This window comes from Felis catus, chromosome B1 (genome assembly GCF_018350175.1).
Source record: "Felis catus isolate Fca126 chromosome B1, F.catus_Fca126_mat1.0, whole genome shotgun sequence".
NCBI classification, from domain to species: Eukaryota; Metazoa; Chordata; class Mammalia; order Carnivora; family Felidae; genus Felis; species Felis catus.
The window spans coordinates 24,788,308-24,815,847 of NC_058371.1; the positions used below are offsets into that span (position 1 = coordinate 24,788,308).

Sequence of the window (27,540 nt, forward strand, 5' to 3'; positions counted from 1 at the left end):
ACAGTTCTGGTTCTAGCATCTGCCATAACAATTCAAAAATTTTATTTTATACATGTTCCAGAGTTGATTGGCAAGTAAATGCTGATTTATGTAACCCAAGCTCACAAGAGACTTTCTAGAAGGTCAATTTATTAATTTGTCATAAGAAATATATCTGTCAGGTCTCTGTAATTGAATGAATTTGACCAATCTATTTTCCCCCATAAGTAAGTTATATAGGAAGGCAAGTTCTCAAGAAATTGCTTGGTAAGTAAGTGTTATAGGCTGAATTATGTCCCCTTTTCTCTAATTCATATGTTGAAGTCCTAACTCCCAGGGCCTCTGAATGTAACTGTATTTTGACAGAGGGCCTTTAAAGAGGTAATTAAGCTAAAATGAGGCCTTAGGGTGGACCCTGATCCAGTCTGACTCATGTCCTTATAAGAAGAGGAATAAACACACAAAAAGACACCAGGGATGTGCGGACACAGAGGAAAGAATATGTGAGGACACAACGAGAAGGTGACATTCTATAAGCCAAGGAGAGAGGCCTCAGAAGAAACCAAATCTGCCAACATCTTCATCTTGGACATCTAGCCTCCAGAACTTAAAAAAATAAATTTGTGTTGTTTAAATCACTTAGTCTATGATATTTTGTTATGGCAGTACTAGCACACTAATACAGAAAGGGAAAAAAATGTTATTAGACATACAAATTAGATTTTAATGGACTCAAATTCTATGAGTTAGACACCTTTTATCCAGTGAGGATATAACTGAACCTCAGACCAAAGATAGGGCATATCTCATTAATAAGGCAGAGAACTTATCCTGTAAGAAGATATTTGAATGGATATTGAAGTAGAAATCCCTCAAAGAAGAGACATCAGAAAATATTAATGTTTACAGAAGGCTAAATAAACACACCGCATGTACATTCAGTCCACTTTGTGAAAGCCTTGGAAAACTCTAGTTAAAGGGCTTTTGCATGTCTAATAATCCATTATATCTTGGTTTGTAATATGTACTCTCAGACATCATGTTTACTTTATGATTCATCTCTTATATCCATGTACAATCTATAAGACAAGCATGGCTATGAATCAACATAAGTAACAAACAAAGCACTACACATAAAGCCTTCAGGGAGACAAACTCTTCAGAAGATTCAGAGGGGCACCTTGGTGGCTCAGTCAGTTGAGAGTCTGACTTCGGCTCAGGTCATGATCTCACAATTCATGAATTCAAGCCCCACGTGGGGCTCTGTGCTGAAAGCTCAGAGCCTGGAACCCACTTCAGGTTCTGTGTCTCCTTCTCTCTCTGCCCCTCCCTGACTCATGCTCACTCTCGTGCGTGCTCTCTCTCTCTCTCTCTCTCTCTATCTCTCTCTCTCTTTTTCCCTCTTTCTCTCAAAAATAAATAAACATCAATGAGGAAAAAAAAAGATTCAGAAAAAGATTTCTGGAAATTAGTCTTGATGAATGGGTTAGATTTTAATAGAATAGAGATTAAGGGGCAAGTTATTTTTTAAAGTGGAAGAAACTTTATAAAATAAAAAGGAAAGGGAAGTGTTAATATAATGGCATTATGGAGCACAGTCTTTCTGATCGAAACTGTACAAGGCAGAGAGTCAAGGCAACAGTGCCACCAGGTGGAGATGTATGGCAAGGGTCCTTGGGCAGCAGACTAGAAAAAGTTCATGTATTCTGGAAGATGATAAAGCAAATGGGGGTACATCCATCCAGTGAAATACTACTCAGCACTAAAAAGAAATAAATGAATGATACATGCTACAGCTTGATGGATCTCAAGGGCATTATGCTGAGTGAAAGAAGTCAGTTTCAAAGGATTGCATATTGTAGAATTCCTTTAAATGGCATTCTAAGGAATACAAAACTTTGGATAGAAAACAGATAAGTAGTTCTCAGGGCTTAGAAATGGGGGAAAGGTATGATTTCTAAGAAATTGCATAAAGGATTTTTTGGGGGTGATGTAATTGTTCTGAATCTTGATTATGATGGTGTTTACACAAATCTTTACATGTGCTAGAGCTTGTAGAACTGTATACTTGATGGAAAAAATCTATTGTATGACTTTCTTAATGACAACAATGTGTGGATTAGGATGGCAACTTGCATAAAGGAAAGAAAAATTGATGTGAATATGATATCTAAGAGTAATATACTGGATTAAGCTAATAGTTCAGCATAAAGGAAGAGGGAGACAGAAATCAAGATTATTCAGAGCTTTCAACATAGGCAGGAAGATAAGTATTTCATGTGATGGTAATATGCAAAAATAGTGAACTCAGAGGATTGCATTGGGTATAAGGAAAAGAATAATTTTGGACTTTGCAGTTTTGCCTGCCAGAAAGGCAGAGATTATCACCACATCGGTTGGAAATGTGAATCTGGAATGTAAGAGAGAATTTTAAAAAGAGAAGTCAAGTTAAAGACATCGATCTGAGAGTCCACCCACGTGGAAGTGCTAATTGCAAATACAGTCATGGACAAGGTCCCTCTGCAAAGACCATACAGGAGCCTATGAAGAGATCTTGGAGATGTCAGTTTTCTGGGAGAGAAGTGTCGCCATTGAATCACCAGCCTAGCACGTGTTCTTTTCAAATATCTTCCCTCATTCATTTGGCATTAAGCATCAGTTTAATGTTTTTTTTAAAAAAAACCTGTATGTACTCACTTTAACAAATCGTATATGAACTTGAGTATCTACCAAATATGTTTACGTAGGACACTGCAAGGTACAAGACAGTGCCAGATGATCTAAAGTCACTATTTATGACTTGGAGACAGGCCTCGATTTTTATGAAACTCTGGGTGTCTAAACGGAACAAATTATCCAGGTTTTCGAGCTACTAGCTCATTCTTGCACTGAGCAGAGGCGATAAATTGAAGTGCTGAGTGTGGGAGTAAAGATGCAGGGTGTAATGTCTCATCGATTGGCTTTTGGGCAGATGGAACTGTAGACTCCTTACTAGAGTACTATATTTTTCTCAGAAAATGTGCCCTTAACTTCACTAACATTTCATTACTTTTGTTATAAATAATCCCTAAGAGCTCCTTTATTCTCATAATAGGAATCTTTACCAGAAGCGTGCATCTGATTTTCTGGTTTCTCCATTGCTACTGTGCATTTTAATGAGTTATGCTGGCTACAAAGTCAGGTTGAATTACCAGTTGGACCCATGCAATTTCTAAGAATGTGTACATGCTGTAAATGATCTAAACACTTAAAAACGGATTTAGTTTGCGTGCCGATGCCCTTTTGTGTAGGGATCCTAAGAAAACAACTAGGAAAGCCCTCCTCCTGAGTTGTGATCAGAACCTCCAAAACTGTATGTTGGGGGTAACGTTAGGACAGAGTATGTTACAGGAAACAATTGTAGAGATACGCCATTGTGTTCCTGCTTATAAAAACACAATAAACTTTATGAAACAGGTCTTGGTTAATGACACGTGCTCCAGAATAGAAGATAAATAAACTAGTGGTTTTTCTTTCTTTTTTTTTTCAAAGTCTTTATTTTTTTTTTAATGTTTATTTTTCAGAGAGAGAGAGAGAGAGAGAGAGAGTGCGAGCTAGCATGAGCAGGGACAAGAGAGAAAAGGAGACAGAGGATCCAAAAGTGCAAAGCCCGATGTGGGGCTTGAACTCACACACCCTGAGATTGTAACCTGAGCAGAAGTCAGATGCTTAACTGACTGAGCCACCTAGGTGCCCCAAACTGGTGGTTTTGGTTAAAGTAGCATATCCTAAATTATTTGGAGGATGACAGAAATGAGATGCATAGATTCCCATGGAATTGTTCTTCCCCATTTTCCAAAGAACCACCGGATACCACAGGTTGGTTTATTCCAACTTCATTTCACCATTCTCACTGAGGAGTTTAGAAATCAAAACAAACAGAAAGAACACATTTTCCGGATCCCTTTGAAGACAAGGTTCTGGAGGCAAATTAGACCTGCCAATCACATGCATGGCAGGAGATTTGGAAGGCAGCATTGAGGCAGAAGCTATCACCCTGTCACATTTTGTCTGCTTCTGCTTAGAAATACATGGCGAAAACAAAGATTTCTCTGCAGCAGTGAAGCAGCAAGTTCTCCCAGCCCTGCCCTGCTCGCTATGTAGTCTCTGGCTCCATGTGGCTGCTGAGTACTCAAATTGAGGCTAGTCCAAATGACAGTGTTCTGTAACAGTAAAATACACAGTGGATTTTGAAGTCTTTGTACAAAAAACAAACAAAAAAAAAAACCCACCAAAAACAACAAAAAAAGAAAAAACCCAAACAAACAAAGGTGAGTGAAAAAGAGAGTGAGAATAAAGTATTCCACACATTTTTATATGGCTTATATTTCGAAGTGCTTCAATTTGGTTACATGAAACAGGTTAAAATTAACTTAGATGTTTCATTTTACCTTTTCAAAACTGATGCTACGAGAAGATTTGAAATTACAAACGTGCCTCTCGTTATGTTTCATAGCACGGCTCCAGCTTCCTGTGTGTAGAGGAAGTTGTGCGGAAATCTCTATCTTGGGTGGCAGACACAGATATCAGTTCTCTAGCTCCTGGGCTGTTCAAAGGCTGTGGGAGTAGGTTCCCAATTCTGGCCTGGCTTCAGTCACAACCCCAGAAGTGATTTTCTCAATGAGCCCATCCTGAATTGTTCTAGAAGTCATCCCTACGGGTCCTGCTTAGAGTCCTCTCCTTTGCTCCTTCTTCCTATTTTGTAAACACCAACCTCTTTGTACTGTATTCCTCTTTATATTGTACCTTCCTGCTTAAAATTCTTAATGTGTTTTCTGTTTCCTGAAGGGAACTTTGATACAAAGGGAGTATCGTAAATAGCAGGGGTAATTTCTGGAATGGAACTCCTTTAGTTTAACCTTCTTTTTAAGTTTCTGAGAAAAAAAAATCTATTACAATGGCAAGCCTTCTGAAGCTATGGAAATGGCCCTAGTATGTGATATTGGGGAAGGTATGTCCATCTTTTCTGCCTAAATATAGTACATGTAATATATACCTGTATTGCATATTCCAAACAAGGGACCAGGCTTGAAAACCCTACAAAGGAGGTGCCTCCACAAGTAACACTGCTTTTTAAAATGAAAGTTCAAAGAGAAGTCTGCAATAAAGGAAGAAGAAATCAGATGGCCTCGGTCTGAGACCATGAACCATTCCCTGGTCAAATCTGATTTCCATGATAAGAGCTTACAAAATTACTTGCCGTTTTTCTCATTTTCAGCATATCTTGAGGGCATCAAAATGCTGACCTCCCTTCCCATGTTCCTGTGTTTCTGTTGTAAAAGCGATTTATTAATCTGCCTGGTTATCGCTGGGATCATTCTATTTTATATAGAGGTGGTTGCCTATTTCACATACAGGCTTCTCCTTGCAGTATTACTGGGCATTCAGTGATGATATCACAGCCCCAGAAAATTGCTGTCCTCCCTCCTGTATCTCTCCAGGCTGCTTTTGCAGGTGGAGGAAATGCATGTGTTATCCCCAGCTGTGCCGGGTTTTAGATGCAAATTAATAAAGCACCTGTCACAGTGGGGAAGTGCAGGAGTAGTGTTCAGGGCCAAAGACAATACAATACTCATTTGGCCACACACACACACACACACACGGTGTATTCATCTGAGACCAGTTCATTTTTCAGCTATCTTATCATATCTTGTATTTTCCAACGCACTAAGATTTTTCAACCAGTGAAAAGGATTGGGAATTGCTGGATAAGAGTTTTCATCTTTTGGTGGTGCTACTCTTGAATCTTGCACTGTAGGTTGAATTAGCCTAGTCTTTATGTTACTTGACATGGTTTCCAGTGTAGTCATATTAGGCTAACAGTTAACAGATGACAGGAGCACAGCTACAGAGCAGAAAGCTATGCTGCGGTTGACAGAAAAGCGGCTGCGGTGACTCTCAGGACTGGGCTCAGCAGAGTTTTGGGCTGGGAAGTTCTTCTACTATCTGATAGAGTTAGAGGTATATAGATTTTTTTGCACTGGGTATTTTATAAAAAAAATTACAAGTCTGAAATAAAGGCATAGGTTTTGTAATATGGAAGGAAGGGAAAAAGAGGGAAGAAGATATGGAAGAGAGAAAGGGAGAGATGATGGGATGTGGAAAAATGGTAGTGGAGATAAGAGAGGAAGAAGGATCTAGTGGAACTAGGAAAGGAAGCAAGGAAGGAACAAGGGGAAAGAACAGGATGGACGTAGCAAGACAGTTGTGAGGAATCCGTTTTTGTTAAATTAATAACTCAGGTGCCGTGTTCTCTTCTTCCGTGACTACCTGTATGGACGAGTAAAGATGGAAACAACCAATTCTTGAAGCCTATCACTCCTGCAGGAGGCACAGAATAGGAAGCCTGGCACAACAGATTCCCTTTTCATTCCATCTCACACTGTACCCTGGACTCCTGGGAGACCTGGAATGGAGGGGAAAGAGCTTGGGAAATTGAGTGAGCAGTACTCCAGTGCCAGTTACTTATGAACTTGAGACACAGAGGGAATTTCAAGACCACAGAGTAGAGTAGATTTCACTTGATGTGCTACGTAGGAAGGTTCAGGGAAAGCTGAGCCCCTGCTGCCATGCCTCAGACAACGGGCCATGGAGAGTGACTAAAAATAAAGCAAAACCAAAAGACGTGAAGCAGGTTTATGCACGTGGACCCCACAGGGCCAAATCCTCACTTCCTCACATGCGTTTACCACCGCAAACTCGTGGCACAGAGGATATTTGTGAGTCATGAGAGCCCCGATCTGTGAGTCAACAGAATGAGAGGGAAAGGGCGGGCAGGGACTTAGCGTGTTGATTGCTGCAACGCCAAGCCGTTTGCATCAGAGGGGACTTTCAACTAACTTGCAGAAGATGGATGATGAGGCTGCCTCAAAGTTCTGTAAATTGAGAATAAGGAAAGAAGAATGCTATACATTTGTTTGAACACTTATTGTGTACCTTCACATTTAATTCTCACAACAACCCTGTGATTAGGGTATTCTCATCCCAATTTTATATCGAACAAACGTAGATTTACCCCGGATTATTCACTTGATGGTCCTTAACACTGGAATGGAAGCACAGGATTACCTGGGTGTCTATTGCATGGGTAATACTCCGTGAGGCCCAGGCTTAATTATTATTTGCTAAATGTTCATTCCAAAACATTTATTGAGCTCCTAGCTTGTGTCAATATTGTGTTAGATACTTGGAGGACAAACGTTATTTTTTATTTTATTTTATTTTATTTTATTTTATTTTATTTTATTTTATTTTATTTTATTTTATTTTATTTTTCCTTTTTTTTTTCCAAACAACATTTTTAAATCATGGAGCCTGGGATCTAATGAGAAAGACAAATATTAAATAAATATCCATATTGCATATTATGAGAATGTGTAAGAAGTGAAACCTAAGTTAGTCCGAAAAGACTAGGGAGGAAGTAACATTTAAACTGAGATTTGAAAGGTGAGGAATTGGATAGACTAAGGAATAGAGTTGCCAGATAAAATACAAGCCACCTAGATATTGCATGGGGCATGCTTAACACTAAAAAATGATTTGCTCTTTATCTGAAAAGCAAATTCAATTGAACATCCTATACATTTTCCTAAATCTGGTAACCTCACTAAAGAGGAACAGAGAGCATGTTCCAAGAACAGGGAAGAGTGCATATGAAAATCCTGAGTACAAAACACATGGCAATCTGGGGAAGGGAAGAGAAGGCCAGTGCAGCTGGAGCAGAGACTGAGAAAGGGAAGATGGGTTAAGATGATGGTTCAGGAGCGCCTGGGTGGCTCAATTAAGCGTCTGACTTTGGTTCATGTCATGATCTCACAGCTTGTGAGTTCCAGCCCCACGTCAGGCTCTGTGCTGACAACACGGAGCCTGGAGCCTGCTTCGGATTCTGTGTCTCCCTCTCCCTCTACCCCTCCCCGCCCCCTCAAAAATAAATAAACATTAAAAAAAATTTTTTCTTAAAGATGATGATTCTGCAAAATGACCTGATGCCTTGCATCGTAAGCCACGTCAAGATTTTGGATTTTGTCTTAAGGAGCAAGAGAAGCAATTGCATAGTTTTAATTAAGAGAGTAACATGATCAAAATTTAACTTTTAAAATACCACATTGGCTACAACGTGAGTAATAATGGATTTATAGAGAGCAAAACCTAACCAAGTATGATCTGGTGGGAGAAAATGATGATTTGAATTAGGTTGCAAGCCATAAGAATACAGAAAATTAAAAAAAATTTTGAAATACTTTGGAAGTGGAAAGAGCAAGACTAGATATGTGTTTGAGGAACATCCATTCCGGTATGACCCTGGATTCCTGGCTTGAGCAACAGCTTGAGAGATGGCACCCTTCACCAAGATAGGGTACATGGAGGACAAATGGTTGTGCTTGGGGAGGGGCTGGGGGTGGGCCATTAGATCACTTCAGGCCCTATTGAGAACAGAACGTCTCAGAGATGGCTTCCGTGTCCCACAAAACTTTCCCTCAGGCCTTCCTGGAAATCCAGCCTCTCTCTGCTATCATCTGTTATCACCTGGACTCACAATGCCAGACAGCTGCCTCCAACTCTGACACAATCTCTCACTCCCACTCCTCCAGAAACGTCTCTCTCGGATTAGCAAACTCTACTCCATCCCTAGTCTTTCTTCAGAAGTGCCGTTTAGGTGTCCTTGCCTTGAGTTGCACTTAACTACTCCTGGAACCAATCTCAAGTGGATTTTTTTTTTCCTTAAATTCTGCACAGCTGTCTTTCAGCCCCTGCTCCTCTTTTCTTTAGCAGACTGCCCTGGCCCTTTGAATTTAACCTCTTTCAAATATGGTATCAACCCTCCTCCCGGTTACCACCTATTGATCTCCTGATTACTTCTCATTCGGCTCTTGTCAATATTATCAATGCCTTTAACATCCTTGTTGGATAGCTACCCGCCAAAGCCTCATACTTTTGATTCAATGACTTCCTCATTTATGGAGAACTAGTTCTCTACCTCATCTGTCTACTCTCAAGATATTGCCCACGTGATATATCCTTCATGGGAAAAATAGGTTTTAAAATATTTATTTCAAAGAATACACAATTCTCACAAACATGCCCCCAATGATTTTTTGGCGAAGGAGCAACTGCACGTCTACAGGCAAGAAAAGAAAAATTGCAACCTAAGCCCCACACCTCATTTTTAAAAAAATGCACTCAACCTGCATCACAGATTTAAATGTAAAATGTAAAAGTATAAAAGTTTGAAACAATATATAGGAAAAATATCTTTGGATGTTGGACTAGGAGTTCTTATTACTGACACCAGAATTCAAAGTCATAAAATTCATAAAATCGATGAATTAAATGTCATAAAAATTAAAAACTTGTGCTTTGCTGAAGATATTGTTAAAAGGATGAAAAGCTACAACGTGGTAGAAAATATTTGGAAACCACATATCTGACAAAGGAGTAGTATCTAGGACATATAAAGAACTGTCAACCTCAACAGTAAATAAAAATAAAAACAGTACAAAACATTAAAAAAAATTAAAAAAAAAAAAGGGGGGTGCCTGGGTGGCTCAGTTGGTTAAGGGTCCGACTCCAGCTCAGGTTACGATCTCGCAGTCTGTGAGTTTGAGCCCCGCGTCGGGCTCTGGGCTGATGGCTCAGAGCCTGGAGCCTGCTTCCAATTCTGTGTCTCCCTCTCTCTCTGCCCCTCCCCTGTTCATGCTCTGTCTCTCTCTGTCTCAAAAATAATAAACATTAAAAAAAATTTAAAAAAAATAAAAAAACAGTACAATTAGAACATGAGCAAAAGACATGAAAAGATATTTCACTGAAGAAATATATAAATGGCAAATCAGCACATAAAAAGATATCCAACACCATTAGCCCCTGGGGAAATGCCAGTTAAAGCTACAGTATCACTATATACCTATCATAGATAAAATTTAAAAATTGGCAACACCAAATGCTGGTAAGGATGTGGAGAAGCAATATCACTCATATAATGCTAGTGGGAATGTAAAATGATATAGCCATTCTAAAAAATTTTGGCAGTTTCTTAACTACACAGCCACCATATGACCCAGAAATTGCACTCCTGGACCTTTACACCAGACAAATGAAGACTTTTGTCAACATAGTAATGTGTACCTAAATGTGAAACATAAACACACACATTCCGAGCATTCCTTCTTGTTCTTCTACTTCACATTATTGAAATATTCCAAGGTCACAATGACTAATTACTGATAGATCATATTTATAAACGCTACTACTTTCTCAATTATGTCTGTACCTTTACCAGTTGTAATTCTATGAAACCTTATTGTCAGTCCTCTGTGAGAAATGACTTCCACTTCCTTGCTCTTCTCTAACCCATCATACTTGCCTTAAAAAGAAGAAAAAATCCAGAATATACCAATGTTATCTCCAGAAACACCGAACGTTGTTGGAAAACACACGCACGCACACAAGCTATTTTTACTTTAAATTTATGATAATAAGCTTCAAGAGCATGATACCACATGGCAATCCCATTATAGATATAGATATCCCATAAATCTCTATTTCATGCCTTCTTTCCTAAAATCTCTCACAACCCTTCTACAACTGTCACAATCAACTGAGAAGTTTACCTCAGGTTCAATGAGATAACAGAACTACCTGGTTTGAACTCCCTCATCCTCTCACCATTATGGCAAAACCTACTTGCACACTCCACCATCCTCTTTCTCTCCCGGTTTCTGTGAAAGGCCAGACTCTCAGCTTGACCTCTTTATCTACTCTCACCTCTTCTACATCAATATCTTTGACACTGGATTATTCCCATCAGCCTAGGAACATGTCCTAATGCTTTCCACTTTTTAGCAAAAACATATAGAAAACGTTCCTTTGCTTTCACATCCTCTCCCTGTCTTCTTTCTTGCAAAACATCTTGAGAATTCTCTGCTTTGTCAATCCCAGTTTCTCACCTAGATCCATGCCAATCTGGCCTATAACTGCTATGCAGAAATATTCTTGTCAAAGCCACTCCAGTCCGTCTTGCTAGTTGTTATGTATGGACTCCGTCCCCATCATTCTCTGAGCAGCATTCAGTTGCTTGCTAATTCTTTTTTTTGAAACATTACCCCCCTCCTTTTCTTAGCTTCCATGACACCTTAATTTCAGAGAATTCCACTTTGGGTTTTTTCTTGTTTATTCTTGTTTATTCTTGTTTTCTGTTCCTGTAACAAGTGTCTAAGTGTTGATACTCTTCTAGCCCTTGCCTTGGTCCTCTTTCCTCTTTAACACTAAGTGCTTTTTTGGTGATGCCTTTCATTGCCATGGCTTTCTTTACAAAGCTCAGCAGTAGCTCTGAATACTGACTGCACATTACAATTATCTGGGGCTTTAAAAAATACCCATGACTGGGGTTTTTCGGTGGCTCAGTCGGTTTGGCATCTAAGTCTTGAATTCAGTTCAGGTCATGATCTCGTGGTTTGTGGGATCGAGCCTTGTGCCGGGCTCTGCCCTGATGGTGCAGAGCCTGCTTGGGATTCTCCCACTCCCTCTCTCTCAGACTGTCCCCTGCTTGTGCTCTCTCTCAAAATAAATAAGCAAAAATGACAACAAAAAATACCCATGGCTAAGCCTCCCCATCTCATGACAATTCAATCAAAAGCTTTGGGGAAGCGTTCTAGGAATCTGTGTGTGCATGTTGAGAGAGAAGACATTGCTTTTTAATTTTGTTCTTTGTTTTTCCTGTTTATATGTTTCTCTATTCTTTCTAATGGTGGTCAGGGTTCAGAAACACTATACTATACCTTATGGCAGCTTTCAAATTTGTGTTCTCAGTTCATACTTCTCTTCTGATTTCCAGATGTTTCCTTTCCTTCCCAATATGTATCTAATCCATCTGCAATGGCATTTAGTTCCTCCATGAACATATATTTAAAATATGTCAATGACACTTGTCTCTCAGCTACCACTCCTAAGCGAGCACTAGTATTTCTTGTTTCAACTAGTGTAGCACCCTCCTAACTTTTCGACTCCTTCTGCTCTTGTCTCTCTTCACCTTCTTCTCAAAATACAGAGTGCTCTTCTTAAAATCTATACCAGATCATATCATTTCCTTTCTTAGAAACTTCCAGTGGATTCTCCTGTTTTGAAAATGAAATCTAAACTTTACATGGCCTATGTGTCCTTACATACGTCTCCCCGTTCCCATGTCTTAAACTCATTCCGTGCCATTCTCTGACCAGCTCATCACATCACAGTTCCTTGAGAATGCCAAATTCCTTCCTGGTAAAATGTTTATATGTTCTAAACGCTGATATAGGAGAAATTAGAGATTTATAAGAGGGGGAATAAATGATAATTCAATGACCTTGAAAAGGTAAGTGACAGAACCCAGGACACACATAAAAGAATTAGATGTGGATAAACAAGAGAACCTCTTCTATTGTAACATGGAGGAAATTTTTCTTCCTTTTTTTTTTCAATATATGAAATTTATTGTCAAATTGGTTTCCATACAACACCCAGTGCTCATCCCAAAAGGTGCCCTCCTCAATACCCATCACCCACCCTCCCCTGCCTCCCACCACCCATCAACCCTCAGTTTGTTCTCAGTTTTTAAGAGTCTCTTATGCTTTGGCTCTCTCCCACTCGTACCTCTTTTTTTTTTTTTTTTCCCTTCCCCTCCTCCATGAGTTTCTGTTAAGTTTCTCAGGATCCACATAAGAGTGAAACCATATGGTATCTGTCTTTCTCTGTATGGCTTATTTCACTTAGCATCACACTCTCCAGTTCCATCCACGTTGCTACAAAGGGCCATATTTCATTCTTTCTCATTGCCATTTAGTACGCCATTGTGTATATAAACCACAATGTCTTTATCCATTCATCAGTTGATGGACATTTAGGCTCTTTCCATAATTTGGCTATTGTTGAGAGTGCTGCTATAAACATTGGGGTACAAGTGCCCCGATGCATCAGTACTCCTGTATCTCTTGGGTAAATTCCTAGCAGTGCTATTGCTGGGTCATAGGGTAGGTCTATTTTTAATTTTCTGAGGAACCTCCACACTGCTTTCCAGAGTGGCTGCACCAATTTGCATTCCCACCAACAGTGCAAGAGGGTTCCCGTTTCTCCACATCCTCTCCAGCATCTATAGTCTCCTGATTTGTTCATTTTGGCCACTCTGACTGGCGTGAGGTGATACCTGAGTGTGGTTTTGATTTGTATTTCCCTGATGAGGAGCGACGCTGAGCATCTTTTCATGTGCCTGTTGGCCATCCGGATGTCTTCTTTAGAGAAGTGTCTATTCATGTTTGCTGCCCATTTCTTCACTGGGTTATTTGTTTTTCGGGTGTGGAGTTTGGTGAGCTCTTTATAGATTTTGGATACTAGCCCTTTGTCCAATATGTCATTTGCAAATATCTTTTCCCATTCCATTGGTTGCCTTTTAGTTTTGTTGGTTGTTTCCTTTGCTGTGCAGAAGCTTTTTATCTTCATAAGGTCCCAGTAATTCACTTTTGCTTTTAATTCCCTTGCCTTTGGGGATGTGTTGAGTAAGAGATTGCTACGGCTGAGTTCAGAGAGGTCTTTTCCTGCTTTCTCCTCTAGTGTTTTGATGGTTTCCTGTCTCACATTCAGGTCCTTTATCCATTTTGAGTTTATTTTTGTGAATGGTGTGAGAAAGTGGTCTAGTTTCAACCTTCTGCATGTTGCTGCCCAGTTCTCCCAGCACCATTTGTTGAAGAGACTGTCTTTTTTCCATTGGATGTTCTTTCCTGCTTTGTCAAAGATGAGTTGGCCATACGTTTGTGGGTCTAGTTCTGGGGTTTCTATTCTATTCCATTGGTCTATGTGTCTGTTTTTGTGCCAATACCATGCTGTCTTGATGATGACAGCTTTGTAGTAGAGGCTAAAGTCTGGGATTGTGATGCCTCCTGCTTTGGTCTTCTTCTTCAAAATTCCTTTGGCTATTCGGGGCGTTTTGTGGTTCCATATGAATTTTAGGATTGCTTGTTCTAGTTTTGAGAAGAATTCTGGTGCAATTTTGATTGGGATTGCATTGAATGTGTAGATAGCTTTGGGTAGTATTGACATTTTGACAATGTTTATTCTTCCAATCCATGAGCAGGGAATATCTCTCCATTTCTTTGTATTTTCTTCAATTTCCTTCATAAGCTTTCTATAGTTTTCAGCATACAGATCTTTTACATCTTTGGTTAGATTTATTCCTAGGTATTTTATGCTTCTTGGTGCAATTGTGAATGGGGTCAGTTTCTTTATTTGTCTTTCTGTTGCTTCATTGTTAGTGTATAAGAATGCAACTGATTTCTGTACATTGATTTTGTATCCTGCAACTTTGCTGAATTCATGTATCAGTTCTAGCAGACTTTTGGTGGAGTCTATCGGATTTTCCATGTATACTATCATGTCATGTGCAAAAAGCGAAAGCTTGACTTCATCTTTGCCAATTTTGATGCCTTTGATTTCCTTTTGTTGTCTGATTGCTGATGCTAGAACTTCCAGCACTATGTTAAACAACAGCGGTGAGAGTGGGCATCCCTGTCGTGTTCCTGATCTCAGGGAAAAAGCTCTCAGTTTTTCCCCGTTGAGGATGATGTTAGCTGTGGGCTTTTCATAAATGGCTTTTATGATCTTTAAGTATGTTCCTTCTATCCCGACTTTCTCAAGGGTTTTTATTAAGAAACCGTGCTGGATTTTGTCAAAGGCCTTTCTGTATCGATTGACAGGATCATATGGTTCTTATCTTTTCTTTTATTACTGTAATCTATCATGTTGATTGATTTGCGAATGTTGAACCAGCTCTGCATCCCAGGAATGAATCCCACTTGATCATGGTGAATAATTCTTTTTATATGCCGTTGAATTCGATTTGCTAGTATCTTATTGAGAATTTTTGCATCCATATTCATCAGGGATATTGGCCTGTAGTTCTCTTTTTTTTTTACTGGGTCTCTGTCTGGTTTAGGAATCAAAGTAATACTGGCTTCATAGAATGAGTCTGGAAGTTTTCCTTCCCTTTCTATTTCTTGGAATAGCTTGAGAAAGATAGGTATTATCTCTGCTTTAAACATCTGGTAGAACTCCCCTGGGAAGCCATCTGGTCCTGGACTCTTATTTGTTGGGAGATTTTTGATAACCGATTCAATTTCTTCGCTGCTTATGGGTCTGTTCAAGCTTTCTATTTCCTCCTGATTGAGTTTTGGAAGAGTGTGGGTGTTCAGGAATTTGTCCATTTCTTCCTGGTTGTCCAATTTGTTGGCATATAATTTTTCATAGTATTCCCTGATAATTGCTTGTATCTCTGAGGGATTGGTTGTCATAATTCCATTTTCATTCATGATTTTATCTATTTGGGTCATCTCCCTTTTCTTTTTGAGAAGCCTGGCTAGAGGTTTATCAATTTTGTTAATTTTTTCAAAAAACCAACTCTTGGTTTCATTGATCTGCTCTACAGTTTTTTTTAGATTCTATATTGTTTATTTCTGCTCTGATCTTTATTATTTCTCTTCTTATGCTGGGTTTAGGCTGCCTTTGCTGTTCTGCTTCTAGTTCCTTTAGGTGTGCTGTTAGATTTTGTATTTGGGATTTTTCTTGTTTCTTGTGTTAGGCCTGGATTGCGATGTATTTTCCTCTCAGGACTGCCTTCGCTGCATCCCAGCGAAGCGTTTGGATTCTGAATGACACATTGGATCAGATGGACTTGACAGATATATTTAGAACTCTGCATCCCAAAGCAACAGAATATACTTTCTTCTCGAGTGCACATGGAACATTCTCCAAGATAGATCATATACTGGGTCACAAAACAGCCCTTCATAAGTATACAAGAATTGAAATTATACCATGCATACTTTCAGACCACAATGCGATGAAGCTTGAAATCAACCACAGGAAAAAGTCTGGAAAACCTCCAAAAGCATGGAGGTTAAAGAACACCCTACTAAAGAATGAGTGGGTCAACCAGGCAATTAGAGAAGAAATTAAAAAATATATGGAAACAAACGAAAATGAAAATACAACAATCCAAACGCTTTGGGAAATTTTTCAAAAGTAGGTGTAGCCACAGCTGGTTTTGTCAATATGATAGTTAACAAAATAATAGCATGTATTTTACTTTTTCTGTGTCACAAGGAGCAGGATCATTGGATGAGACTAAAAGGGAAGTTGAGGGTCTTCTAAATGAGAGAACCACCAGTAACCATTTCTAAAGATTTTCCAATCCAAACCATGGAGGTAACTAGAAAGATATGTCAGTTGTGACTGGCAGTACCATATGTCAGATTGAGGTTAGTAGCACGGTTTACATTGAAACCTGCCATCCATTTCCTCTAGATGTCATCAGCTGCTCAAGTACAAGTACTGAGAATGTAGTTACTAGAGTTCATTAAGGCTTGGAGTTTCGTTGGGTTAAAGACCATTAGAATAATGGCAGGGGAGTAAATTTTTTTAAATGAGCCTTAGAATCCAAACTGAACTGCAAGGGGGTGAAGACAAGAGTGGGCTGTTAGAGGGTAAGAAGAAGTACCTGCTCACGAAGTTCCACAAAGATGGAAGAGGGTATCATGGGCAGGGGGTAGGGGGAGTGTTTTAAAAGGGTATGGTCATACAATAGAAATTTTAAAATAATTTCAAAAATGGGAACATTCAGATGATCATGTAAGAATGTGACTGAAAGATGAGTTGCTTGTGGTGAATTGTAAGTGATGACATTGCTTGAGTTGTCCTAAATTGTTTGGGATTGATGGTGCATGGCCTGACTGGATCTTCCATTTCAAGAGAAAGGATTCAAATTACTCAACTGCAAAGGTAAAGGGAAAAAAAAACATATTTTCCAGAAAAAGCCCTGTACCAAACATTTTTACAGACTTTTTGAGACAAATAAATTCCAATTTTCCAAATCCTGTGTCAGGAATTCCCAAAATAAAATTTGCCCTTGAGATAACTTTATAGAAGGGTTATGCCATATTCACTTTTAGCTACAGCCAGTCCTTCAACATTTGTTGAAACTTCCAAAACTTCTGCCTGACAGATTCTCAAACGTTATGTTAAGAAAGAGAAATATTTCCCATTAAACATCAACTTTATGTTATCCATAAAGTGAAAACAAGGATCTTCAAGTCTGGCAATTTTTTATAGTTTCCTGAGGCCTCACAAAGTCCTATTATCTCTCAGCATGCTGTGGAATATATCACTTCAGTTCATTCAGTCACTGAAGGTGAGATATCCCCATGCCAAGACCCAAGTAACCTCTAGAACCATCCTTTGAGGCATGTACAGCTCCTATGGCTTCTGTTTTAGGCAACTCTTTCTACTTATTAATGGCCAACTGGTCCACTGTTACCTTTTGCCTGGCAATTCTTAGTCATGAAAAAGACCTGTAGCTTTTTATAAATAGAACTGGCCCTCTCTGAGGTAGGTAGATTGTCTTTAAAACCAGGAAGACTGAACCTTCTCATTTGGTGGCCTCACTATTCTAATAAAGCCGAGATTCACAACAGGAATTTACACAAAGTATTTCTCTTCTGAAACTCGATTTTATCCTCTGTTAAAATGCAGGCCGTCATTCCCTATGCCAGGTGAAATAACTACTCACAAAAGCATCTAAAAGTTTTGGTTAACAGCTTTACCTGCGCATTGGAATCTTACTGGAGTATTTTTAAAACAAAATACTGATGCCTGGGCTCCACACTCAGTATTTTTTAACGCAATTGGTCTGCTATAATACCTAGTCATAGGGAGTTTTAAAAGTATCCCTGGAGATATTTTGTGTAGCCAATATTGAGGACCATTGATCAAAAGAATACATGCCTGAAAGAGGAGTGTTGTCTTCAATTCTCTTGAGAAATAATTTCAGATATGCACACTCCCATGCCCCACCTCTGAAGGTTGCAGTCTCGAGGGGACAAAATAGATATGCAAAAAGCTTGTGAAAACTAACTTAGGTCTAGCTCTACTAATTATGAATCCACAGTGTTCATTCCATGGTGAAAATGTAGCACATTTAGTCTGAGTCTGTAATTTAATGGAAAAGTGACTTGTATGTCTCAAAACCAAACTGTTACTGGTGAAAGCAATAACATTATAATATGAACACCTTTTGCTGAAGGGGACCTAAAAACCTGCAATAGAATGCATCGAAGTCCAATTAAATGTGAAGTCATTTGTGAGAATGAAAAAAATATATATATAAACATTTTATCCAAACATTTTAATTACTCCAGGTTTTTTTCCTGAAGTTTTTTTTTCAGCAAAATGAACATTGCAAATGAAATGGAGCAAATATTTTTGTAGCTGCTCTGAAAATAAAAAGCACTATTAAAGCTTTGACAGCTGGAAGTCCAATCTACAGTTCTCCCTAGCTGCAGGAGACATGATTATTAACAGCCTACCTAGACAAATGGAGACAATGGATAAAATCTGGAATACATGCTTATTTATACCCTGCCATATTTCTGTTTACAACCATATGATATGATTCACAAAGTCTTGAATTATAATTTTCATTATCAATTTCTGATTCTTTTCTCAGATGACAAAACTATAACTTTTTATACTTTTTTGAGACAATCACAATTAAAAGTCATATTAAAAAGTTACAGCAAAGAGTGGAGAAGAATTAAGATGTCAAAGTTTTCAATGCTTTCTGTATTGAGGAGGAACATTGAGGTTTGAACATTTATTACATTATGTGTGTGTAGTAGTACCTCGTTGTATTTAAAAACTCTTTTTTCTTTTGTATTTTAAAGAGAGAGAAAGAGAGAGAGAGAGAGAGAGGGAGGGAGGGAGGGAGGGAAAGAGAATGTGAGTGGGGGAGAGGGGCAGAGAAAGATAGAGAATCTTAAGCAGATTCCATGCTCAGCACAGAGCCTGACACGGGACTTGATCCTATGACCCTGGGATCATGACTTGAGCTGAAATTAAGAATCAGGCACTCAGAATGACTGAGCCACCCAAGCACCTTCTCATTGTATTTCTAAGTTACAATTTCCCAATGACTGATACTAGAGAAACAATACATTTATTGTCATTTATTTATCCTCTTGTATGAAGATCTATTCAAGTTTTTGTCCAGAGGGTTTCCTTCCTTTCCTTTCCTTTCCTTCTCTTTCTTTTTCTTTCTTTCTTTCTTTCTTTCTTTCTTTCTTTCTTTCTTTCTTTCTTTCTTTCTTTCTTTCTTTCTTTCTTTCTTTCTTTCTTTTTTTATTCATTTATTTATTTACTTTGTTTTTGGTAGGAGTTCTTTATTAAACTTATAATACCTTTGTCAGATATATGAATTATAAACATTTTTCACTCTGTTTCTTACCTTTTCTCTCTCTTGATGTTTTTTGGTGAACAGAAGTCCATCCTTTTATGTGATGTAATTTAGCAATTTCTAACTTTATTGTTAAAACTCTTTCCCTGTTCAAGAAACATTTCCTTCTCCAAAGTCATTTATGTATTCTTATATATTTTGTTCTGGAATTATTATTATCTTAAATTTCACATTTTAGTTCAGCTATCTATCTGGAATTACTTTGTTAATGGTGTGGAAAATGGTCTTTTTTTTTAACGGGCATCCAGGTGATTGAAACAATTTTCCAATTGACAAGAGAGAACCTTTATTTAAATCAAGCAATGGGCGCCTGGGTGACTCAGTCAGCTAAGTGTCCTACTTTGGCTCGGGTCATAATATCATGGTTTGTGAGTTTGAGCCTCGCATCAGGCTCTATGCTGACCCCGCGGAGCCTGGAGCTTGCTTCAGATTCTGTGTCTCCCTCCCTCTCCGCCCCTCCCCTGCTCATGTTCTGTCTCTGTCTCTCTCTCTCTCAAAACTAAATTAACATTAAAAAAACTTTTAATTAAAAAATAATGATAAACAAATCAAGCAATATGTAGATCCTCTATTCTATCCATTGGTCTATTTTCTATTCTTGCGTTATTAACTTTATAGCTGTATGTCTTAACATATGGTTGTCTAAGTCTTCCAACTTTGTTATTATTCTTCAAGATTGCCTGGTCATTTCTGGTGATTTATTTAATATGGAATTTTTACAGCAGATTATAAATTTTGAAAAGCTGTCCATGAAATTTTTAATTGTAATGCATTGACTCTCTAGACTGATGTGGAGGGAATTGACATCAGTAAAAGATTGAATCTTCATATTCATCATATATCACACCACTACTTAGGCCTGCCATATTTCTCTTGATAATGTGTGTGTGTGTGTGTGTGTATAAAGATTTTCTCATGTAGGTAATAATATTTTTAGTGAGATTAAAAATTATATATTTTTTAAATTTTCTGAAGAATAACACTTTCCTAAAATGTTTAGTAAGAGTGGTATCAGGCATTGTTTTCTTTATTTTAAAACAAAAGAGGTGCCTGGATGGCTCAGTTGAACATAAGACTCTTGATTTCAGCTCAGGTCATGATTTCATGGTTCATGAGATCGAGTCCCCAGTCAGGCTCCATGCTAACAAAATGGAGCCTGCTTGGGATTCTCTCTCCTTCTCTCTCTGCTCCTCCCTGACTCTCTCTCACTGTCTCTCAAAATAAATAAATAAACTTTAAAAATAGGGAAAAATAAGTATGACATTTGCTTTAGATTTTTTGTATTAACATTTTATAATAAAGACATCTCCTGATTTAAATAATTTTGAGATAATTGGCATATAATGAAGTCCACATATTTGTTTACATCATAAGTTTTGCCATATGTATGCCAGCAACTCATCAACACAATCAAGACAATGAACATATCCATCATCTCCAAAAGGTTCCTAGGACCTATTTGGAATCTTTCCCTTCTGCCCTTCCCTCTCTCTCCTCCCCCATTCACAATCCCCATCCTAGTTCCCTTCATTGAGAATTAATATGCACTTTTTCAATTTTATATAAAAGCCACCTGATAATAGATATTCTTATGTCTTCCTTATTTTATTCAACATAATTAAGATTCATTACATTATAGCATTTATTAAGAGTCCATTCCTTTTTTTAGTATTCATTATATGAATATATAATTGTTCATTCACCTATTAGTGGACATCTGGGTTGTTTCTAGTTTGTGGTTATTACAACTAAAGCTATTATGAACATTATATGCAAGATTTTATAAAGATATATACTTTAATTATATTACTTTTATATAATAAATATTAATATACATTTATAACATAGAACAATAATTTTTTAATGTTTGTTTTTGCATGAGTTGGGGAGGGGCAGAGAGAGGAAAACAGAGGATCTGATGTGGCTCAGTGCTGACAGCAGAGATTCAGATGTGGGGCTCAAACTCACAAACCTCAAGATCATGACCTGAGCCAAAGTTGGATGCTTAACCACTGAGCCACCCAGGCACCCCAAAACATAATAATTTTTATCTTAAGTAAATACCTAGGAATGGAATAGATGGACCATATGGTAGATGTATCATTTTTAAAGTACCAAACTATTTTTGAAGGTGGCTGTATCAATTAGTTTGTTATTTATGCTTTTTTTTTAATGTTTATTTATTTTTGAGAGAAACAGAGAGACTGGGTGTGAATGGGGCGAGGGGCAAAGTGAGAGGAAGACAGAGAATCCAAAGCAGACTCCAGGTTCTGAGCTGTCAGTACAGACCCCAACACAGAGTTCGGGCCCATAAGCCGTGAGATCATGACCTCAGCCAAAGTCAGGCACTTAACCGACTGAGCCACCAAATCACCCCTGTTGTTGCTATTTTAATGGTTCTTTAAGATAACTTGACTGACTGCAATGTTGTATAAATTAACAAATTTATTCTCTTCTAAGATAATGTAAGATCTTAGAACACTTCACCTCTACACACTTCCTGGCTTCTTCTTATTGTGTGTTTAATTTTACATATATTTTTGAGCCAAACAAGACTTTCCCTACAACTGCTTGATAGAGCCAAAACTCACTTAGATCTGACTGTGTTTTGCTCTTTATTTTTCCCTGTGTTTCCTTTAACACCTATTGTTCCTTTGCCCTAGAAATTCCCATAAATTCTTTTTTTTCTTTTAGTGAAGTTCTCCTAGCAACAAACTCTCTCAAGTTTTCTTTTTTTCTTGGAAATGCTTTTTTATAGCCTTAACTTCGAGGAATGTTTTCTCTTCTATGGAATTCTAGACAGTTATTGTTTGGGGAATTGTTTTCAGCATTGAACAGATATCTTTCCATTTTCTCTTGACTCTTGGGAAATCACTATAATGTTTTTCATTGAATGCATTCTATCTCTTTTCTCTAATCACTTTTAATATTTTCCTGTCTTTCCTTGTTATTGTTTGTTTTTTTTTGTTTGTTACAAATGTTTATGTTCAGGTATCCATTCCACTTTTGGTTTTCAGCATTTACTGTTCTCATAGCTAAGTGTTTCTATGGTTTTAGAAACATTTAGTAATTTCTCATTAAATCTAGCTTGTGCCCCATTCTCTCCTTTCTGTCTGGACTCCCAATTTCACACACTTTTGCCTGTAGAATTCTTATCTTCATGCCTCATCCTTATTTGCTCTCTTTGCTTCTTACTGGACATTTTTTACACAACCCCATCATCAAGTTCACTAATATTTTTCTTTTTTCACTATGTGGCTGATTTTGTCTAATGATTAAGTGCAGTTAATGTATTATTTAATTTTAGAATTTCCATTTGATTATTTATTATACACAACTATTCTCTGTGACTCTGTATCTATCTATATCTGTATCTTAAATATCCATTCTCTTAAACATATTAACTAAAAAGTCTGTGTTTCATAACTCCAAAACCTTGGTCACCTGTGGGTCTTTTCTATGATCTGATCTTGCTATTGGCCTTATTTTTTATGTTTGGTGATATTTTTATTGATTGTTGAATGTCATGTATAAAAATTATAGAAGTTCTGTGTGCCATTTTCTTACCCAGAAATTGTTTATCTTAACCTCTGATATGAAGCTAGAATGCTTTCTAACTGTCTTGATCAAATACAGGACTTGACTGACTCCAGGCTGGATTGAAGTTTTCTAGTTCTCAGTCTATCTGTGGTTAGCCTTTAGTCTGAGAATATTCCTTTCTAGAAGTCCTATGTGAGACTCTGCAGTGTTTATTTTGTCTCTACAAAACTGATATATCCTAACCTCTAAATTTTGGCTTCTTTTGGATGGTGAGCTTGCCAAAACCTCCATTCTCCCTTCCAGAAACTTTGAGTGTCTTGTCTCATTGCTCTGCTTAGTGTAAGTAAACAGTCCATGCCTAGAAGGGTAAAACCCCAAATTTTAGTTTCACATCTCTGCACCATCTATGTTTTCAGGATATTGTTCCTCAAGTATTGTCCAGTTTGACAATCAGGAGCTTGGAATTGTTTTCCAGTACACATGATATTGTCAAAAACGCTACTGGATTTTCTTTTTCTTCTAGGGTTCTCAGCCTCTTCTCCCACTATGAAAATCAACAAATGCTCCAGAAGGTAAAGAAGCTAGAAGAATGTTGGCATAGTTCCTTCTCTCTGGAGTCTGCCCCTCAATGCCTGGCTGCCTTGATAGTCCTTCAATGCCTTCCAACAGATCTGTTTTGTGTTTTTAACTGGCTTCCCCAGCTATTCTTGTCATAAGTACTAATCTCTATCAGAGCTACAAAGTGTTGTCCTCCATTGAACTAAAATTATAACTTGAGAAAAAGCCAGATGGCAATTTTTTTTTAATTTTGAAGTCAACTGACCTCTAAGGAATTTCTTTTTCTTTTTTAATTCTTAGATATATGTTCACTTTTACTGATTTCCTCTCTTTATTGAGAAAAATTTCCAATGCAGTGTCATGAAGTAAGCATAACAAATATGAGACCAAATAAAATCTTAAAAATATATAATTTCTGTGGTTAGGTTAATTCCTAGGTCTTATTATATTGGTGTAAATGGAGTTGTTTTCTTAATTTCTCTTTCTACTGATTATTAGTGTATAGAAATGCAACAGATTTCTGTATATTGACCTTGTTTCCTGCAACCTAACTGAATTCATTTATCAGTTCTAGTATTTTTTTTGGTGGAGTTTTTAGGCTTTTTGGTATATAATATGTCATCTGCAAATAGTGAAAATTTGACTTCTTCCTTTTTGTTGTCTGACTGTTGTGGCTGGGATTTCCAGTACTATGTTGAATAAAAGTGGTGAGAGTGGACCTCTCTGTCTTGTTCCTTACCTTAGGGGATAAGCTCTCAGTTTTTCCCCATTGAGGATGTTGTTGGCTGTGCATTTTCATATAAGGCCTTTTTTATGTTGAGGTATGTTCCCTCTAAAACTACTTTCTTGAAGTCTTTTGTGATGAATGGATGTTGCACTTTGTCCAATGCATTTTCTGTGTCTGTTGAAATGATCATGGAGTTTTTATCCTTTCTTTATTGATGTGATGTATCACACTGATTGATTTGTGAATATTGAACTACCCCTGCATCCCAGGAATAAATCCCACTTGATTGTGCTGAATGATTTTTTTAAGTTTATTTACTTATTTTGAGAAAGGGAGGGAGGGAGAGAGAGAGAGAGAGAATGAATTCCAAGCAAACTCCACACTGTCAACATGGAGCCCAGCCCAGTGTGAGGCTCAATCTCACAAATTGTGAGATCATGACCTGAGCCAAAATCAAGAGTCCAACACTTAAACGACTGAGTCACCCAGATGCCCCTGGTGAATAATTTTTTTAATGTAGTTTTAGATTCAGTTTGCTAATGTTTTCTTGAGGATTTTCTTATCTATGCTCATCAGACATATTGTCCTATACTTCTCTTTTTTGGTGATGTCTTTATCTGGTTTTGGTATCAGGATATTTCTGGCCTCATAAAATGATCTGGAAGATTTCCTTCCTCTTCTTTTTTTTGGAATACTTGCAGAAGAATAGGTATTAACTCCCCTTTAAGTGGTTAGTAGAATTTACCTGTAAAGCTATCTGGTCTAGAATTTTGTTGGGAGTTTTTATTACTGTTTCAATTTCATTACTGGTAATTGGTCTGTTCAAATCTTCTCGTTCTTCTTGATTCAGATGTAGAGGTTATATGTTTCTAGGAATGTATCCATTTTTTATCTAGGTTGCCCAGTTTCGTGGCATATACTTTTTCATAATATTCTCTTAGAATCCTTTGTATTTCTCTGGTGTTGGTTTTTATTTCTCCCGTTTCTTTTCTATATTTGTTATTTGAGTCCTCTGTCTCTCTGTGTCCCTGTCTCTCTCTCTTTCTCTCTCTTTGGTGAGTCTGGGTAAGGTTTATTAATTTTGTTCATCTTTTCAAAAAACCAGCTCCTGGTTTCCTTGATCTGTTCTATTTTTTATTGTCTTTATTTTATTTTATTTTTTATTCTATTTCATTTATTTCTGCTCTAATATTTATTACTTCCTTCCTTCCACTGGATAGTTTTGTTGGTTCTTCTTTTTCTGGTTCCATTAGATGTAAAGTTAGGTTGTATTTGAGATTTTTCTTGCTTCTTGAGCTAGGCCTGTATTGCTATAAACATCCCTCTTAGAACAACTTTCACTGCATTCCAAAGATTTTAGCACATTATATTTTCATTTTCATTTGTCTTCATGTAGTTTTTAATTTCTTCTTTGATTTGTAGGTTTACCCATTCATTGTTTAGTAGCATGTTATTTAAACTCCAGGTATTTGTGTGTTTTTTTCCAGATTTTTTCCTTCTAGTTCCTTTATAGTTTCATAGTGTTGTAGTTGGAAAAGATGCATGGTATGACTTTGATTTTTTGAATGTTTTGAGATTTGTTTTGTGCCCTGACATGATCTATTCTGGAGAATATTCCATGTGCACATGAAAGAATGTGTATTCTGCTGTTTTAGGATAGAATGTTCTCAATATATCTGTTAAAGCTATCTGATCCAATGTGTCATTCAGAGCCACTATTTCCTTATTGATTTTCTGTTTGGGAGATCTATCCATTGATGTAAGCGGGGTATTAAAGTCCCCTACTATTATTGTATTATTATCAAGTCCTTTCTTTATGTTTGTTAATGGCTGTTTTATGTATTTGAGTGCTTTCATGTTGGGTGCATAAATATTCACAATTGTTATATCTTCTTGTTGGATTATTCCCTTTATGATTATATAGTGTCCTTTGTCTCTTGTTACAGTCTTTGTTTTAAAGTCTGTTTTGTCTGATACAAGCATTGCTACCCCAGCTTTCTTTTTGCTTCCATTTGCATGGTAAATGATTTTTCTGTCCCTTCACTTTCAATCTGCATGTGTTTAGGTCTTAAATGAGTCACATGTAAGCAGCATATGATGGGTCTTGCTTTTTTTTATCCATTCTGTTAGCCTATGTCTTTTGATTGGACCATCTAATCTATTTAAACTCAAAGTAATTATTGAAAGGTACGTACCTATTGCCAGTTTATTACTTGTTTTATGGTTGTTTTTGTAGTTCTTTTCTATTTCCTCTTGCTTTCTTCTCTGTTTCTTTAGTAATAGTCTTGGATTCTTTTCTCTTTAATTTTTTTTTTTTGCATCTCTATTAGGGTTTTTTGATTTGTGGTTACCATAATGTTTATATATACAACATGTTATGCCTATAGCAGATTACATTAAGTGGATTGTCACTTAAATTTATTGCATTTTTTACTCCTCTCCTTTCCACATTTCAGGTATATGGTGTTACACTTTACATCCTTTTATTTTGTGTATCTCTTGAATGATTTATATAGATATACCTAATTTTACTGCTTTTGTGCTTCCTACTTTTCTTCCTCCTACTTATGGTCTTTCCTTTCTACTCATCAAGTCAGTCCCCTTTAGCATTTCTTTAAGGCTGGTTTAGTGGTGATGAATTCATTTAATGTTTGTTTGTCTGGGAAACTATCTCTCCTATTTTGAATGACAACCTTACTGGATAGAGTATTCTTGGTTACAGATTTTGTTTTGTTTTGTTTTCCTTTCAGCAATTTGAATATGTCATGACACTCCCTCTGTCCTCCAAAGTTTCTGCTGAAAAATCAGCTGATAGCCTTATAGGGTTTCCCTTGTATGTAACTGTATTCTTTTCTCTTGCTGCGTTTAAAATTCTTTATCACTACTCTTTAACATTTTAATTACTATGCATCTTGGTGTGGACCTGCTTGAATTGATTTTTTTGAGGGCTCTCTGTGCATCCTAGATCTGGATTTCTGTTTCCTTCCCCAAGTTCAAGAAGTTTTCAGTTATTAGTTCTTCAAATAAATTTTCTGCCCCCTTCCTCTGTCTTCTGGGAACCCTAAAATGCAAATATTATTATGCTTGATGCTGTCACTGAGTTCTCTTAATCTATTTTCATTTTTTTCTCTCTCTCTTGTTCAGCTTGATTGCTTTCCATTACTCTGACCAATATGTCCCTAATCTGCTTCTCTACTTCCTCTAGTCTATTGTTTATTCCATCGAGTGTATTTTTTATTTCAGTTATTGAGTTCTTCATCTATGATTAGTTTTTATGTTTTCTATCTCTTTGTTGAGGTTCTCATTGAGCTCCTTCACTTTTTTCTCATGTCCACTATCTTCCTGACCCTTACTTAAATTCTCTATCAGCCATATTATTTATCTCCATTTC

The 27,540-nt window shown here is 37.3% G+C and overlaps 1 long non-coding RNA gene across 2 annotated transcripts in view; it reads left to right on the top strand.

The window, feature by feature from the left end:
• Positions 1-27,540, top strand: part of LOC123384787 — a 269,112-nt gene that overhangs the window by 173,191 nt on the left and 68,381 nt on the right. Inside the window, exon 5 of one of the 2 annotated variants that reach the window (XR_006596350.1) lies at positions 23,388-23,967. The exons of the other annotated variant lie outside the window; for it this stretch is intronic. This is a non-coding gene — a long non-coding RNA (uncharacterized LOC123384787). Of the gene's footprint in view, positions 1-23,387; positions 23,968-27,540 lie in introns of those variants that run through there. 2 annotated transcript variants of the gene reach the window in all.